Source organism: Panthera tigris, chromosome B4 (assembly GCF_018350195.1).
Source record: "Panthera tigris isolate Pti1 chromosome B4, P.tigris_Pti1_mat1.1, whole genome shotgun sequence".
NCBI classification, from domain to species: domain Eukaryota; kingdom Metazoa; phylum Chordata; class Mammalia; order Carnivora; family Felidae; genus Panthera; species Panthera tigris.
This window is the reverse complement of record NC_056666.1, coordinates 133,280,861-133,294,327: the sequence shown is the minus strand read 5'-3', so window position 1 is coordinate 133,294,327 and position 13,467 is coordinate 133,280,861. Positions and strand designations below refer to the sequence as shown.

General features: G+C 52.1%; 1 protein-coding gene across 2 annotated transcripts in view; it reads right to left on the bottom strand.

Moving 5' to 3' along the window:
* The window catches only part of ZC3H7B (zinc finger CCCH-type containing 7B), a 61,719-nt gene extending 49,749 nt beyond the window's left edge, over positions 1 to 11,970 (bottom strand). Inside the window, exon 1 of one of the 2 annotated variants that reach the window (XM_042993369.1) lies at positions 11,724 to 11,970. The gene's annotated coding sequence lies outside the window, so the exon portion shown is untranslated. Of the gene's footprint in view, positions 1 to 1,460; positions 1,735 to 11,723 lie in introns of those variants that run through there. The other variant, XM_042993370.1, reaches the window with a different exon arrangement.
* Positions 11,971 to 13,467: the final 1,497 nt, after the last annotated feature.

The following is a 13,467-nucleotide window of genomic DNA, read 5'->3' as shown; positions in this document are numbered from 1 at the left end:
AATCAAGTAATAACATTTTCTGAGTGGTTACCTCATGCCAGAGGCTGTCGTGATCTCCCTCTCTTTTTTTTTTTTTTTTTTTTTTTTTATGCACGTCAAGATCTCTTTATACATAATATCTTCTAGCACCCCCTGTGAGATAGACTATTAGTCTCACTTTGCAGAGGAGAAAAGAGAGGCACAAAGAAGTGAAGTGACTTGCCCCAGGTCACACAGCTGGTACGCGATAGAGCTGGGATTCAAATTCTGGCAGCCTGGCCCCAGGGCCCACACATATCACCATCTCTGTTGCCCATGAGGCAACAGGACCCAGTCCCAGGACCCCGCAGCCTGTCAGCATGCTGGTGTCTCTGCCACCTCCAAGTAACTCCCTCCCCTTCTGGATCATACACGACCTCTCCTCCTTTCCTTGGTCACATTTCTGTTTCTTTGTTTTTCTTTTTTTTTTTTAACTTTTTAAAATGTTTTTATTATTTATTTTTGAGAGAGAGAGAGAGAGAGAGAGAGAGAGCGAGCGAGCATGAGCAGGGGAGGGGCAGAGAGAGAGGGAGACCCAGAATCCAAAGCAGGCTCCAGGCTCTGAGCTGTCAGCACAGAGCCCGAAGTGGGGCTCGAACTCATGAACCGCGGGGTCATGACCTGAGCCAAAGTCGGCCGCTTAGCCGACTGAACCACCCAGACGCCCCTCCTTGGCAACATTTCTTGTCCACACTGTCTCTAGAGCCTTACCTCCCCCTGCACCCCCCAAATCTCAGCAGCCCCGGTCCCGCTCCACCGAAGGTGCTTGCCAAGGGTCCTCCCCATTCCAGGAACCTTCTAGTTGCTGAGTCCCGTAGAGGGACAGTTCTTCACTTGCCTTTTTCAGTATATTCTCGGCTGCGTCTGCCACGTCCTCCTCACACCTCTCTGACCACTCCTGCTCTGTCAGGGGCTCCTCTTCCTCTGCCCAGGTCTCAAGACCAACGCACCCGAGCTTCCATTTAAGGGACAGCACTTCTGTCCTCCTCCCTCTACATGCTCTCCCCGGAGGAGCTCTTGCATGTCATGATCTCGTGAGTCACGTCGACGACTCACAAATCTATTCCTCCTGCCAGGCTCACCCCCTCCCCAATATTTCAGATTCATGTCTCTTAACCCCTGGGCAGTGCCACCTAGATGTCCAACACCCAGGCCGCTCATGACCTCCATGCCTTTCTTAATCCTAGGCGCTCTACCTGGAATGCCCTCTCCCTACACACACACCTAGCCAACTCCTATTCATCCGTTAAGACCCAGCTCGGATGCCCATGTGTCCACAAAGTCCTCCCTGGTGCCCATCCCAGTCGGGTGCTCCTCCAACTTGCCACAATCCAAACTCCGCAGCACCTCCCCTGCTCCCGCTCCTCCTCGATTTTCCCCAAACTCCATTCATAGCTCCAACTGCCATCCAGTTCTCAGTCCCCAGTTCCTTCCACCCTTACCTCTGAAACATCCTCCACCCTGCAGCTCCTCCTGCCATCTCCATGACCACGGGTCTCAGGCCCTCAGCATCTCCTGCTAACAGCCTCCAACGAGCCCCCTCCAGTCTACCATTTGGTGGTTGAGGATATTTGCCTAACACACATGTCAACGTCACTCCCCTGCTCAAAACCCTTAACAGGTGCACATAGGCGCGCGCACAGATGAATGCAGTTTTGTTTGTTTTTTTTAAAGATGAAAGGTGGGGCACCCGGGTGGCTTTGTGGTTAAGCATCCGACTTCAGCTCAGCTCATGATCTCACAGTTTGTGAGTTCCAGCCCCGCATCAGGCTCTCCGCTGTCAGTGCGGATCCTCTGTCCCCTCTCTCTCTCTGCCCCTCCCCTGCTGGTTCTCTCTCTCTCTCTCTCTCAAGATAAATAAACGTAAAAAAAAAACCTTTTTTTAAAGATGGAAGGTGAATAAGCTCGGTAGTCTCACAATGAAACAATGCCGATTTTCTGATTCTGATAATGTACAACCACCATATGCCATCAGCAGGCGAGGCTGGGTGAAGGGAATTCTTTGTACTGTTTTTGCTACTTCCTGTGAATAAAAAATCGAAAAACAAACAAAACCTTCACGACACCCACTACCAGGAGGACGAAGGCCAAGCGGCTCCCCCCAGGCACACCACACCATAGGACGTACCTCGCCTCCCCTCCGGCCCCATGACTGGCCTGGAATGTCACACTCCGACAGTGTCAAACCCAAGCTGCCCGCTCTGTGTGGAACAGCCTTCACGCCCACTGCTTCCTTCCCACCCTGGCTAGTGCCCGGCGCCTCTTTAAAGCTCAGCTGAGGTGGCTCCTCTACCGGGAAGACCCTCTCCCCAACCCCCAGCTAACACAGCACCCCAGCTCGGCACAACCATTGCACTCACCCTAGCTAAAGGACAGCGTGCGCTTATGTCCCCCTCTCCCTAAACCCTGAGCTTCCTGAAGGCAGACGCTGCATCTGATTCATCTCTGGGCAGCACAGAGAAGCCGCGCTCTCCAACCTATTCTCCAGCTATGTGAGCGGAATCTCACAGGCCCTCGAATAACAGCAAAGGTGCTGATTTCAGTCCTTTAGTAAGCGCTCTCGCCTACCAGATATTGTTCAAAGAGCTTTAAATAGGACACATAATTCTCACAACACGCCATAAGAAAATACTATCATCATCCCCATTTTACAGATGAGGAAACCGAGGCACAAGGAGGTGAACTAACCTGCAAGAGTTACCCAGGCTATAAGGGACAGAGCGGCGACTTGAACCCCGGCAGTTGGGCTCTGGAGCCCACACGCTCTGACCTCCCGGCTCAAAGGTGCTCCTCTCCCATCCCCGCAGGCTGCCTCCAGCCTCATCTCACACTCCGCCAGCCTGGCCCTCACCTACCCCAGGTTTCATGAAAGGCGAGCGGTCGGTGCCAGATTGGCCGCGTATCGCAGATTGGCCTCGTATACTGCATGAACACTACCTGAGGTTACGTCATCTCCAAAGATGCCTGGCACTTCTCCTGACTCACCAGGCCCTGGACAGCTTACTCAGAGACCAGCAAAGGTTCAATTTCGCCATCCTCGACCTCACCAGTCAGAATTCCGGGTCTGCACGAATCCCTTCCCCACGGTCCCCGTGCACCCTGTCTGTCCACCTGAGGCCCCTCTGCTCCAAAGAGGCCGAGCAGGGGTCTTGGCTCATTTCTGGAAGTTACGTGCTGGGTGTCATCCACCTTTTATGCCAAGGGTTTTAGGCCTGCGGCCCCCAGAGAGAACTCAGGAGTCCATGAACTTGGATGGGCAAACATTTAGAAGTTTTTTTCACTACCCCCTACCTGGTATTTAGCATTCCCTTCAATTACAAAGGCAGGCAACACGCCGCAATAGTGTCGCGCTAGGAATCCCAGCTCTTTCACATTTCAGCTACTGCAGGCACAACAAAATATTGTTCACACTCATCACAACTTCAGAATTATGGCGCTTATGTTAGACTCACTGCCAGATCTGGTTCTCAGTGCACTGATAAAAAGCCCAGCTACGGTTCGAGAGAATTGGGTTTCCTTTGCAATCCTGCATATTTTACTTTATGCGGTTAAAAACGGTATTCTGAGAAGGTGTTCACAGGCTTCCCCAGGCTGCCCAATGGGTCTGCAGGACAGAGATGATCTAGAAGCCCTGTCCTAAGGAATCATGTTTATCCCTACAATAATCTCAAAGGTAGGTGCCACCATGTCCACTCTCCACAGAAAAGCTAGGCTTGAAAAAAATAAAATAGAGTCTTGGGGCACCTGGGTGGCTCAGTAAGTTAAGCATCCAACTCTTGATCTCAGCCCAGGTCTTGATCTCAGGGTTGTGAGTCCAAGCTCCGGGTTGGGCTCCACACTGGACATGAAGTCTACTTAAGGGACGGGGGGTGGGGATGGGGATGGGGATGGGGGGGTGGAGAAAAAAAGGAAAGAAAAGAAAAGAAAAAAATAATCTTTTAAAAAGAGGTGAGGGTTGGAGAGTCCACGACTTGCCCAAGGCCACCCAGCAGCTGAGGAAGAAAGCCAGAAGAAGCATAGGTACCACCTCAGGCTCCACCAGAAACCACCTGTCAAGGAATGACGGAGAGAAAAGGACCACCCACAGGCCTCAGCAACTTGCAGTTTGTTTTCTTTTAACTGCCTTGAACAGAAACCAAAGTTCAGGAAACCTCCCTCAGGCCTCCCCCACGGCACCACCATAAGCCAAACTAAGAGTCAGCAGTTACAAAGGGCTTTTACTCTCTTGCCTTACCCTCCCAGCTACTTGGGGGCCAAACTGCACAGGAAGGGTTCAATCCCACATCTGTGTCTCCAGGGGTCCGGGCTCCAGCTTCTTCACAACTTCCCAGCTATCAAGGGAGATGAGATGTTTGAACTAACTTCTCTTTCAAAGAAAGGTAACAGAAGCTCGGGGCACCTGGGTGGCTCAGTCAGCTGAGCATCCAACTTCGACTTCGGCTCAGGTCATGATCTCCCGGTTCGTGAGTTCGAGCTCTGCCATCAGGCCCTGCACTGACAGCTTGGAGCCTGGAGCTTGCTTCGGATTCTGTGTCTCCCCCTCTCTCTGCCCCTCCCCACTGTGCTCTGTCTCTCTCTCTCTCTCTCTCAAAAATAAATAAATAAATAAATAAATAAATAATAAATAAACCTTAAAAAATTTTAAAAAACAAGAGAGATGCATTTCTATATTTCTCACACTGCTGGCACCAGCATGGTCAGGCTCTGGGGAGAGTGGAAGGAAGGAAGAAAATAAAGAAACAGAAGCTTATTGCAAAAGGCTTGGGAATTATGGGCAAATATAATACACGGGGGGTGGGGCGGGGAGAAATCATCCAGAGTCCCATAGCTCAGAGTGATCACTTACTATTGTGGAGTGCTTTTTCTTTTGAGCAATTGAGAAGTCACTGGCCCTGTGCACAGAAGCTCAGGAGTCCTTGTGGTCATACCACTTGGGCACCAAGAGTGTTCCATGGATTGCTCAGCCCGCTTCACTGTCTGAAGACAGAGAGGCAGGCTGGGGCAGTGCAAAGGACTCTGAGCCCGGGAGTCCGCCACAGCCCCAAGCTGGCTTTCAGGGCACCTCTCTGAACCTCCGTTTTGTCATTTGGAAGAGGGAGCTAATGATACCCAACTTGCAAGGCTGCTTTGCAGGTTTATATCGTGGGCCCCTAACCCCCACGTCCAAGAGGAGATCAGAAATTTGTGTTTCTGCTGAACCTGTACTGTCAGAGAGCGCTGGCAACTTGCAAAATTACCCTGTAAGCGCTTTTTGATCAGTCAACACCAATTCCTTTGCAGTTTATCTATCTAGGCCACTTTTTGGCAAGGGCTGATCTGGACCACCCTGCTACTATTATTCATTTATCCAACAAATAACCAAAGAACACCTTTATATGCCAGATGCTGGGGGAACAGGGTTAATAATGTCCCTGACCTCGTGGAGCATGTGGTCCAGGCGTGGGAAGACAAATAGGGCAATGTTAAATGCACAAGACAAAGCTACAGAGAGTGACAAACACGCTGAAATAGGAAATGTGGCAGGGAGTGATGGGGGGCAGGGGGTAGCGGTGCTGGGAGTTGAGGGATGGCCCATCAGGAAGGTGGCATTTAAGAGAAATAAGATGGAGCCCACCATGGGAACACAGAAGGTAGGTTAAGCGTGCACCGGCAGAAGGTACGGCAACGGCAATGGCCCTGAGGTGGGAACAAGTTCAGAATGTTCAAGGAAAAGACAGAAGGCCAGTGTGACTGCAGCGCTGGAGTGAGGGCAAGCCAAGCAGGAAGCAAGTTTCGAGGGGCAGAGTAAGGCTGGTTAGAAGGCTGCATGCAAGCCACACTGGGGAGCCAGCACTGTGTTCTGAGTCAGGAAGCTACTGGGAGGTTTTCAGCAGAGGAGTGACAAGGTCCCACCTAAATCTTTTTTTTTTTTTTTTTTAATTTTTTTAAACGTTTATTTATTTTTGAGACAGAGAGAGACAGAGCATGAACGGGGGGGGGGGGGGGGGTGCAGAGAGAGAGGGAGACACAGAATCCGAAACAGGCTCCAGGCTCTGAGCTGTCAGCACAGAGCCCGACGCGGGGCTGGAACTCACGAACTGTGAGATCATGACCTGAGCCGAAGTCGGACGCTTAACCGACCGAGCCACCCAGGCGCCCCAAGGTCCCACTTAAATCTTGAGAAGATCCCTTACTTAGGCTGCTGCACTGAAGACAGATGACAAGAGGTGAGGCTGGAAGGTCAGTTAGCAGGCTACGGCAGTGGTCCAGGCCTGGATCGAGGTAGGCAGTGGAGAAGATTCAGGAACATTCTGGAGGTTATGGCCACCACAACCACGCTGTCACACCAGTGGCCTTTATAGTTTTCAAATCCTCTTCATTTGAGCCTCACAGCAAACTCAAGGAAGGTAGGACTGAATCAGTGAGGCCATTTCACAGAACAAGAAACTGAGGCCAAGAGTGATAATATGATTGTGCCCCTGAACATGCAGCTAGTATGTGCTGCAGCTGGGAGTGAAACTCAGGACTCTGGACTCCCTGCCCTAAGTTCTTCTGGCTGCAGGGGGACAGGGCATGACACGGAATGCGCCAGAGAACAAGAGCACAGATGGACCTCTGTTAACCCCAGAAGGGTCACAGCCTCAACTTCCCCCTGCAGCCTTCACAGGAAGTGCTCAGTGGATGCTCGCTGGCCGGCCCCAGCACTTAGGAAGACGTGGCTCTCGGTCCAAGGGAACGTGACACCCTGTCCCCTTTCCAAAGTCATAGCAGGGACAGGGTAGCAAGAGCTGGAGGCTGGACCCCTCGATTTTCTTCTGCAAAAGAGGGACTTCTTACCGTAAAGGGGCATCAAGAGGATTAATGAGAATATGGCCAAAAGCACAATACAAACAACAGATAATTGGGATTTCCGGAAGGATAAGAAAAGACCTTCATGGAGACTAAAATAACTTGAGGGGTGCCTGCCTGGCTCAGTCAGCAGAGCATGCGACCCTTGATCTTGAGATCATGAGTTCAAGCCCCACGTTGGGTGTACAGACTACTAACTAACTGACAAAATAACTTGAAGGCACTTCTCCTGCATAGCAGCAAAGACCTTGGGCTCAGGGGTGTCATATGCCTGGCATTGTCTGACCCCTCCCCGCCGACTCCCTGCTCTACCACAGCCATGGGATCCTGGAACATCAATCTCCTCATCTGCAAGATGGGGCTGCTAATACGTGTTCCTGCCTCCAAGAGCTGTGAAGCGGAGTCAATAAGAGAAGGCCCAGAGAGCGCCAGGCCACACACAGCAGCCTTAAATACGCGGTGGCTGGTGTCACTACTGCCGATGCTGCCATCAAGCCTGCGTTGTCAACCTCGGATTCGGGGCTTGGGATGTGCGGCCGAACTGAAGTCGGCTACAGCTGGGTTCTGGAACGCAGCAGTGGTCCCCACAGCCTGACGCAGACACAGTGCTCGTACACCTGCAGAAGCCATCAGGGTACTCGCAGGGGAACAGACTTCCTAGGGAAATAAATAAGACGGGAAGGAGCCCCGGAGCTGGTGATGACAGAGAAGAGGAAACCGAGCCCGTTTTCTATGGGCCATTAAATGTGATGAAAGGAGCTGGCTTCTGCGGAGGCTCCTGGGAGCAGACACGTAGCAGTCACTTCATCAGCCTGGGCCAAGGCTCCGGCTTCGGGTTGCAGTAGGACCTCCTCAGAGGACACCTCCTCCTCTTCCACCTGAAGTTACCACTGTGGGGGGGGGCCCTGTCGCTCTCCCCTCCCTGCCCCACCTCTCCCAGCCACCCCTCGTCCCACGCTGGGCCAAGTCAAGAGCCAGGCTGCCTGGTCGTCCGGGTCTGCTCTCCAGTTCTGCCACTTAACCTCCCTTGACAGTTTCTTCATCTGTAAAATGGGGACAATCACAGTGCCTACCTTCAGGGCTGTTACAAAGATTAAGTAAGCTCATCTAGGAAAAAAACACTCACAACAGGGCTTGACTATCAGTAATTGCTGGATTGGTTAATGGCTAAGTGATGACAAACTTAAAAACCCCTCCACTTCCAGTTCCTCTCATCGACTCTCCTGCCCCGATCCCCAGGCACTGGGCGTCTCCCACAGCTTACCATCACACACACTATCAAACCTCAAGGCTTGCTTTCAGAAAGGGAAATTTAGGCCCAGAGAGCCCAAGGGACCACAGCGGTAGAGCCTGACTTGAACTTGATCTCATGCCTGCCACCCACATGGTGGCCGCACCAGGTGACCTGCCCCGTCGTTTACGCTGCCTTTGCCCGACTCAGTGCCTCTTCTCAGAAAGCCTTCTCTGGCCTTTCTGAACCCATCTCTCAAATGTTCGAATGGCACTTCTACAAAGACCCTCCACCCTGGGGCAAAATAAACCTCCCTCCTCTACACTTGGGGTATAATTCAACATGACAACACACTGGCCGAAAGCGTCCTCCTGGCACCTCCACTTGTGCCTGGGGCACAGGGGGTGAATCAGACCCAGTTCTGCTCTTGGGAAGCTCGGGTTAATCAACCATATCTTCGTCCTTTCCAATCTACAAGCTACTTCAAGGTGTCAAGCCAGACACCCATGGGCATTAGGGAAATGGACTAAGATTCCACACTCAGGGCCCAGACCTTCTTCACCACCATTCATCCTGCCTTCTCGAGGCATGCTTCCAGAAATCTCCTAAGTACTTTCTTTCTTTTTTAGGTTTATTTAGAGAGAGAGAGAGAGAAACAGTACAAGCAGGAAGAGGAAGAGAGGGAAAGAGAGAATCCAAGCAGGCTCTATGCTGACTGTGTGGAGCCCAATGCAGGGCTTGATCCCACAAACTGCAAGACTATGACCTGAGCCAAAACCAAGAGTCGGATGCTTAACCGACTGAGCTACCCAAGCGCCCCAGAAATCTCCTAAATACTTTCACAGGACCAGGCCCTGGGACATACGGTAGTTCAGTACAACTCCCTGGCCTTTTGGAGAGCCTGCTGGCTAAGCCTTGGGCTAAGCCCCCATCCCCACTGCATCTGCCCAGTCACACTATCCTGGCCTCTACATATTCGAAATGGAGGTGGTCCAATTGTGACATCGATTCCAACGTAGCACACTCAACAGTCACAAAGGCCTGGGTTCAAATCCAACTGGGTGACATCGAGCCAGCCGCATTAATCCTGTGTTCTTCAGTTTCTTCATCTGTGAAATGGAGATAATAATGCCCACCCCTCTTCAGTTCGAGTCATGATCTCATGGTTTGTGAGTTTGAGCCCCCGTCAGGTTCTGTGCTGACAGTGTGGAGCCTGCTTGGGATTCTCTCTCTCTCTCTCTCGCTCTCTCTCTCCCTCTCTCTCAAAATAAATAAATAAACTTAAAAAAAAAAAAAGAAGAATGCCCACTCCTCATGGTACCACTGTAAGAATCAGAGAGAATGTACGTCAACCTCCCAGCACAGAAGCAACCATGGTGAGCTCAGGAATTCCTTCCTCTTCTGTCCCCCAGCCAAGCCTCCCCATTCTTTCAAGCTCAAGATCCACTTCCTGGAGGAAGCCTCTCCTAACTTTTCCGGGTTACCCTGAGAGCTCTCTCTCCTGTTCACTCCCACTGCATTGACTCTGGTATTAGAGCATTTCCTGGTCCTATCGTGGGTTCCGGTCGGGCTCTCAGTGACAAACTCAACCCCAAGCCTGCCCTTTAGCACCTCACCATGCTCACAGGAGACATTTGAAAACTAACTTGTTACGGTGGCCCAGGACTCTGGGAAAGACTGAAGATCTGGAGCCAGACAACTAAGTGGGAATCCTAGCTCTGCTATGTGACAGAGAGACCTTTGATTCTATAAGCCTCAGGTTTCCCACCTGGAAAACGAGGATTGAAAAATGCCCACCTGATGTGGTTGCTATGGAGGACAGATGAGCCAGCATATGTGAAAGCCCTTTTGTTATAAACCAAAAAGTGCTATTTAAGGGATTCTTATTTTCAGATTCTCCAAGCCAAACCTACTGACGCCTTAACTTTCTTATACCTAGAGACTAGCTCATCCCACAGAGCTTCTTAGCCCCAAATAATCCACCCACACCCACATTCTTAACTGTCCATCGCAAACAAAAAGCCAACAGCGTGTAATTCACAGCATCCACAGAACACAAACCTCATCCCAGCTCAAGGACCAACAAAAATCTCTCTCCCATGCTCAGATCTCATCCCTCCTGAGCATAGGTTTCTCCTTCCCAGCTTAAGGTATCCCATGCCTCAAACCTGTTCCAATAGCATTTTGGCCATGCATCACTTGTATGCAGTCTAATTTCTATGGGATGTCAAAATGGGGAAAGAAGACCTTGGGGGGTATGGTTGGTTGTATGTGGGGAGAGGGGTTGTAGTAGTCTTGGTAGTAGACGGAAAGATTCTGCCGGAATTTTGGGTTAAACAGTTGCTAAATGTACTATAATTATCGTGTTTGTATGAAAAGCCAAGGATCTGCATTCTGCTATTTTCATGGGGCTGGATGAATTGCAGACGCTGAGGAAAATGGTAAGAAGTTGGGGTTCAAAGTCTGGTACCTAGGCACCAAAGTCTGTGTGTGCAACCTAAGAGAAATGAAATCCCTAACAAAGCTGCTGTGGGCCCCCAGGCCCCCACTCCAGGCCCAATATGCTTTTCTACCCCAGACTCCCCAGCCCCCCTTTCCGGCCCCCAGCCCCTTCTCTTCCCCGTTGATCCCCTGTTGGCACCCCAGCCATCGGGGTCAGAGTAAATCGTTCCTACGATTTTTTTTTCTTCCTGGGAAAACTGCTTTGTCTGTGTGAAAGACCCCCAAACCAGACATCTTATAAACATCCGAGCCAGACAGATTTTAAGGGGAAAGGGGGGGGGCAGGGTAGGAGGGAGCTGGCCCGAAGGGGTCCCTGAGGCCCTCTGAGAGTGGGAGGAGGGTCCGAGACCGGGGTCCGCGGCTCCGGGGCGCCCATCCCCGCGGGGCGCCCCCCAGGTGCTGGAGCTGCGTCCCCCACCCCCACCCCGCAATCCCCGCGCACTCCCCGCCCGGCGGCCGGGCCGGATCACTCCTTCGAGCCCAGAGATGAATCCTGCGACCGGAAATTCCCCCCTACCCAGACCGCGCCCCCCTTTCCTGCCACCCCCTCCCCCCGGGCCGGGCCGCAGGCCCCGGATCCCCGGGCTCGCGTGGCCGCGGCAGCCGGCAGAGGCGACCCGTCGGCGGCCGCGGTCCACGGCCCTTGCTGCGGTCCCTCCAACTCTTGGCGCTACGCACACAAAAGGAAGGGGCGCGCTGCCAGAGACGCCCCTGCCAGCCTCCTCGGCCCCCTTCGCGGGGGCCGGCAAAGCATCCGCGCACCCCAAAGCTCCGGACGCCGGGGCGGGAGCCCCCCACGACACAAAATTCCAAAGCACCCCCCCCCCTCCGGGAGCTGCAGGGACAGCCAAATCACCCAGCGGCAGGTGCCCCCGGCCGCACAACTTTGAAACTTTGGGGCAAGGCACGGGGAAGGGGAGGGGAAGCCCCAAAAAGGAGGAAATGAGGATTTGGCGGCTCTTGCTTTATTTCTGCAAAATGCACTTTCCAGGTGGCCCCGCGCGGCTCCGGCCTGGCCCGGATCCCCCGCGCCTCCGCCCGGCCCGGCCCCCGGGCGCCCTCGAGCCCTCCCGCCGCCGGCCGCCGGGACGCGGTCGGGCCCCGGCCTCTGCCCCTCCGGGCTCGGGCCCCGCGCAGCACTCACCTCGGCCGGGCTGCGCTCCCCGCGGGCCTGCGCCGAGCCCGATAAATGGTATGCTATGACTAGAGGTATGATTACGTTATTATTATTAGTAATAATAAGAGTAAATGCTATTTAATTACGGGCGGCCGCATCCTGCTCCCGGCGCCGCCGCCCCGGCAGCTCCGTCCATGTGGCTCCGGAGCGCTTTACTTTCATTTCCAGCCCCTTCGGCCGGCCGCTCGCGGCAGCACCCGCTGGAGGCACCGTCTCCCCGCAGCTCTTCCTCCTCGGGTCCTAGAGCGCGGCTTCCCTCGCCTGGCGCCCGGGGTGGGCGGCGCGGGCGGCGCACCTGGGGGCGGGGAAGTCCCCCTGCCCCGTGGTAAGCTCATGCCTGGAATCCACCTTTATTTTCTTTAAACGTGGCCTGCCCTTTCAGGGCTTTTTCGTTGGGCAAGTCTGCATTTCTGGACTGATGCTGGTCAGACTCCGCGCCACGGCCCTTCCCCCTGGGTGTAAAAGGCCCCCCGGGTTGCCAGGTGCTTTCACTGCAGGCTCCCCCAAACCTTAGCTGCTTGTGCCCTTTTCCCGGATGACGACTGGAGGCTCAGAGAGGAATCAGACCCTCAGTCGGCTGGTGTTTTATGTGTGAGATCTTTCCAGAAAGGATTTGAGGCTGCTTGGAAGATCCAATAGGTGAAGGGAGATTAACCAGAGAGACTGGCTGTATTTCTTGCACCCTTGGTACTGCCTCAGAGCTGGTCAGGACCAGACTGGATTTGAACCCAGAGCCTCTGATCCCAATACAATGTCATCCACGCTTTTACTACCTGTTCCATTGATTCCGGAGGACTCCCACATCTCTGTGAGAGATTTCCTTCTTTCCACCTCTTAATTTTGTGCACACATATATATGCACATATATTTACACATATGTATACGTATGTGTATGTATATATATATATGTGTATATATATATATATATATATATATATACTATGTGTGTGTATATACACGTGTGTATGTGTGCATTTAATTTATTGAAGATCAGCTGTGAGCCTGGTGGACTTTTATAAATGTTATCTTTTCCCCAAACATTTGTACCAGACACATCTTAGAAGCTGGGATACAGCGGTGGAACAAATTTTAAACATTTAAACACACTGTGGTAAGTGCTAGGTGGGACAAGAACCTGGGGCTGTGTCTGTTTACTTCATTCTCATAATGATCCTGGAAGGTTGGTTTTGGCATGCCCATTTTACAGATGGAAAACTAAGGCTGGGAGAGTGACCCATCCAAGGTGGCAGTTCTGACTCCAGAGCCTGTGTGTTCTACACATACTCCTACGATTTCTACTATTTGCCTTAAGGTAGCCTTGAAAGGGGGGGGTGGGGAATGCACCTGCACCATCCGAAATTTCTCAGACTCTTTTCTGCGTGTGCTTTCTGTCTCCTAGATACTCTAAGATTAAAGAACATAAAAGGTAGCTTCTGGCATGAAGAGGATGGGGATTTTTTATTCAGAAATGAAAAGCTGAGATACTCCTGAAACCATTGTTGCACTATATGCTAACTTGGATGTAAATTAAACAAATAAATGTAATTTTAAAAAATGAAAAGCAGTGTCCAGAGACCTTCAGAGTGGGGTTCGTTTAAAATGAAACTTTTTTTTTTTTTTACAGAAACCACATATTTGCTTTTGTTTTAATTTTTTAAGGTTTATTTATTTTTGAGAGAGAGAGAGACGGAGTGTGAGTATGGGAGGGGAA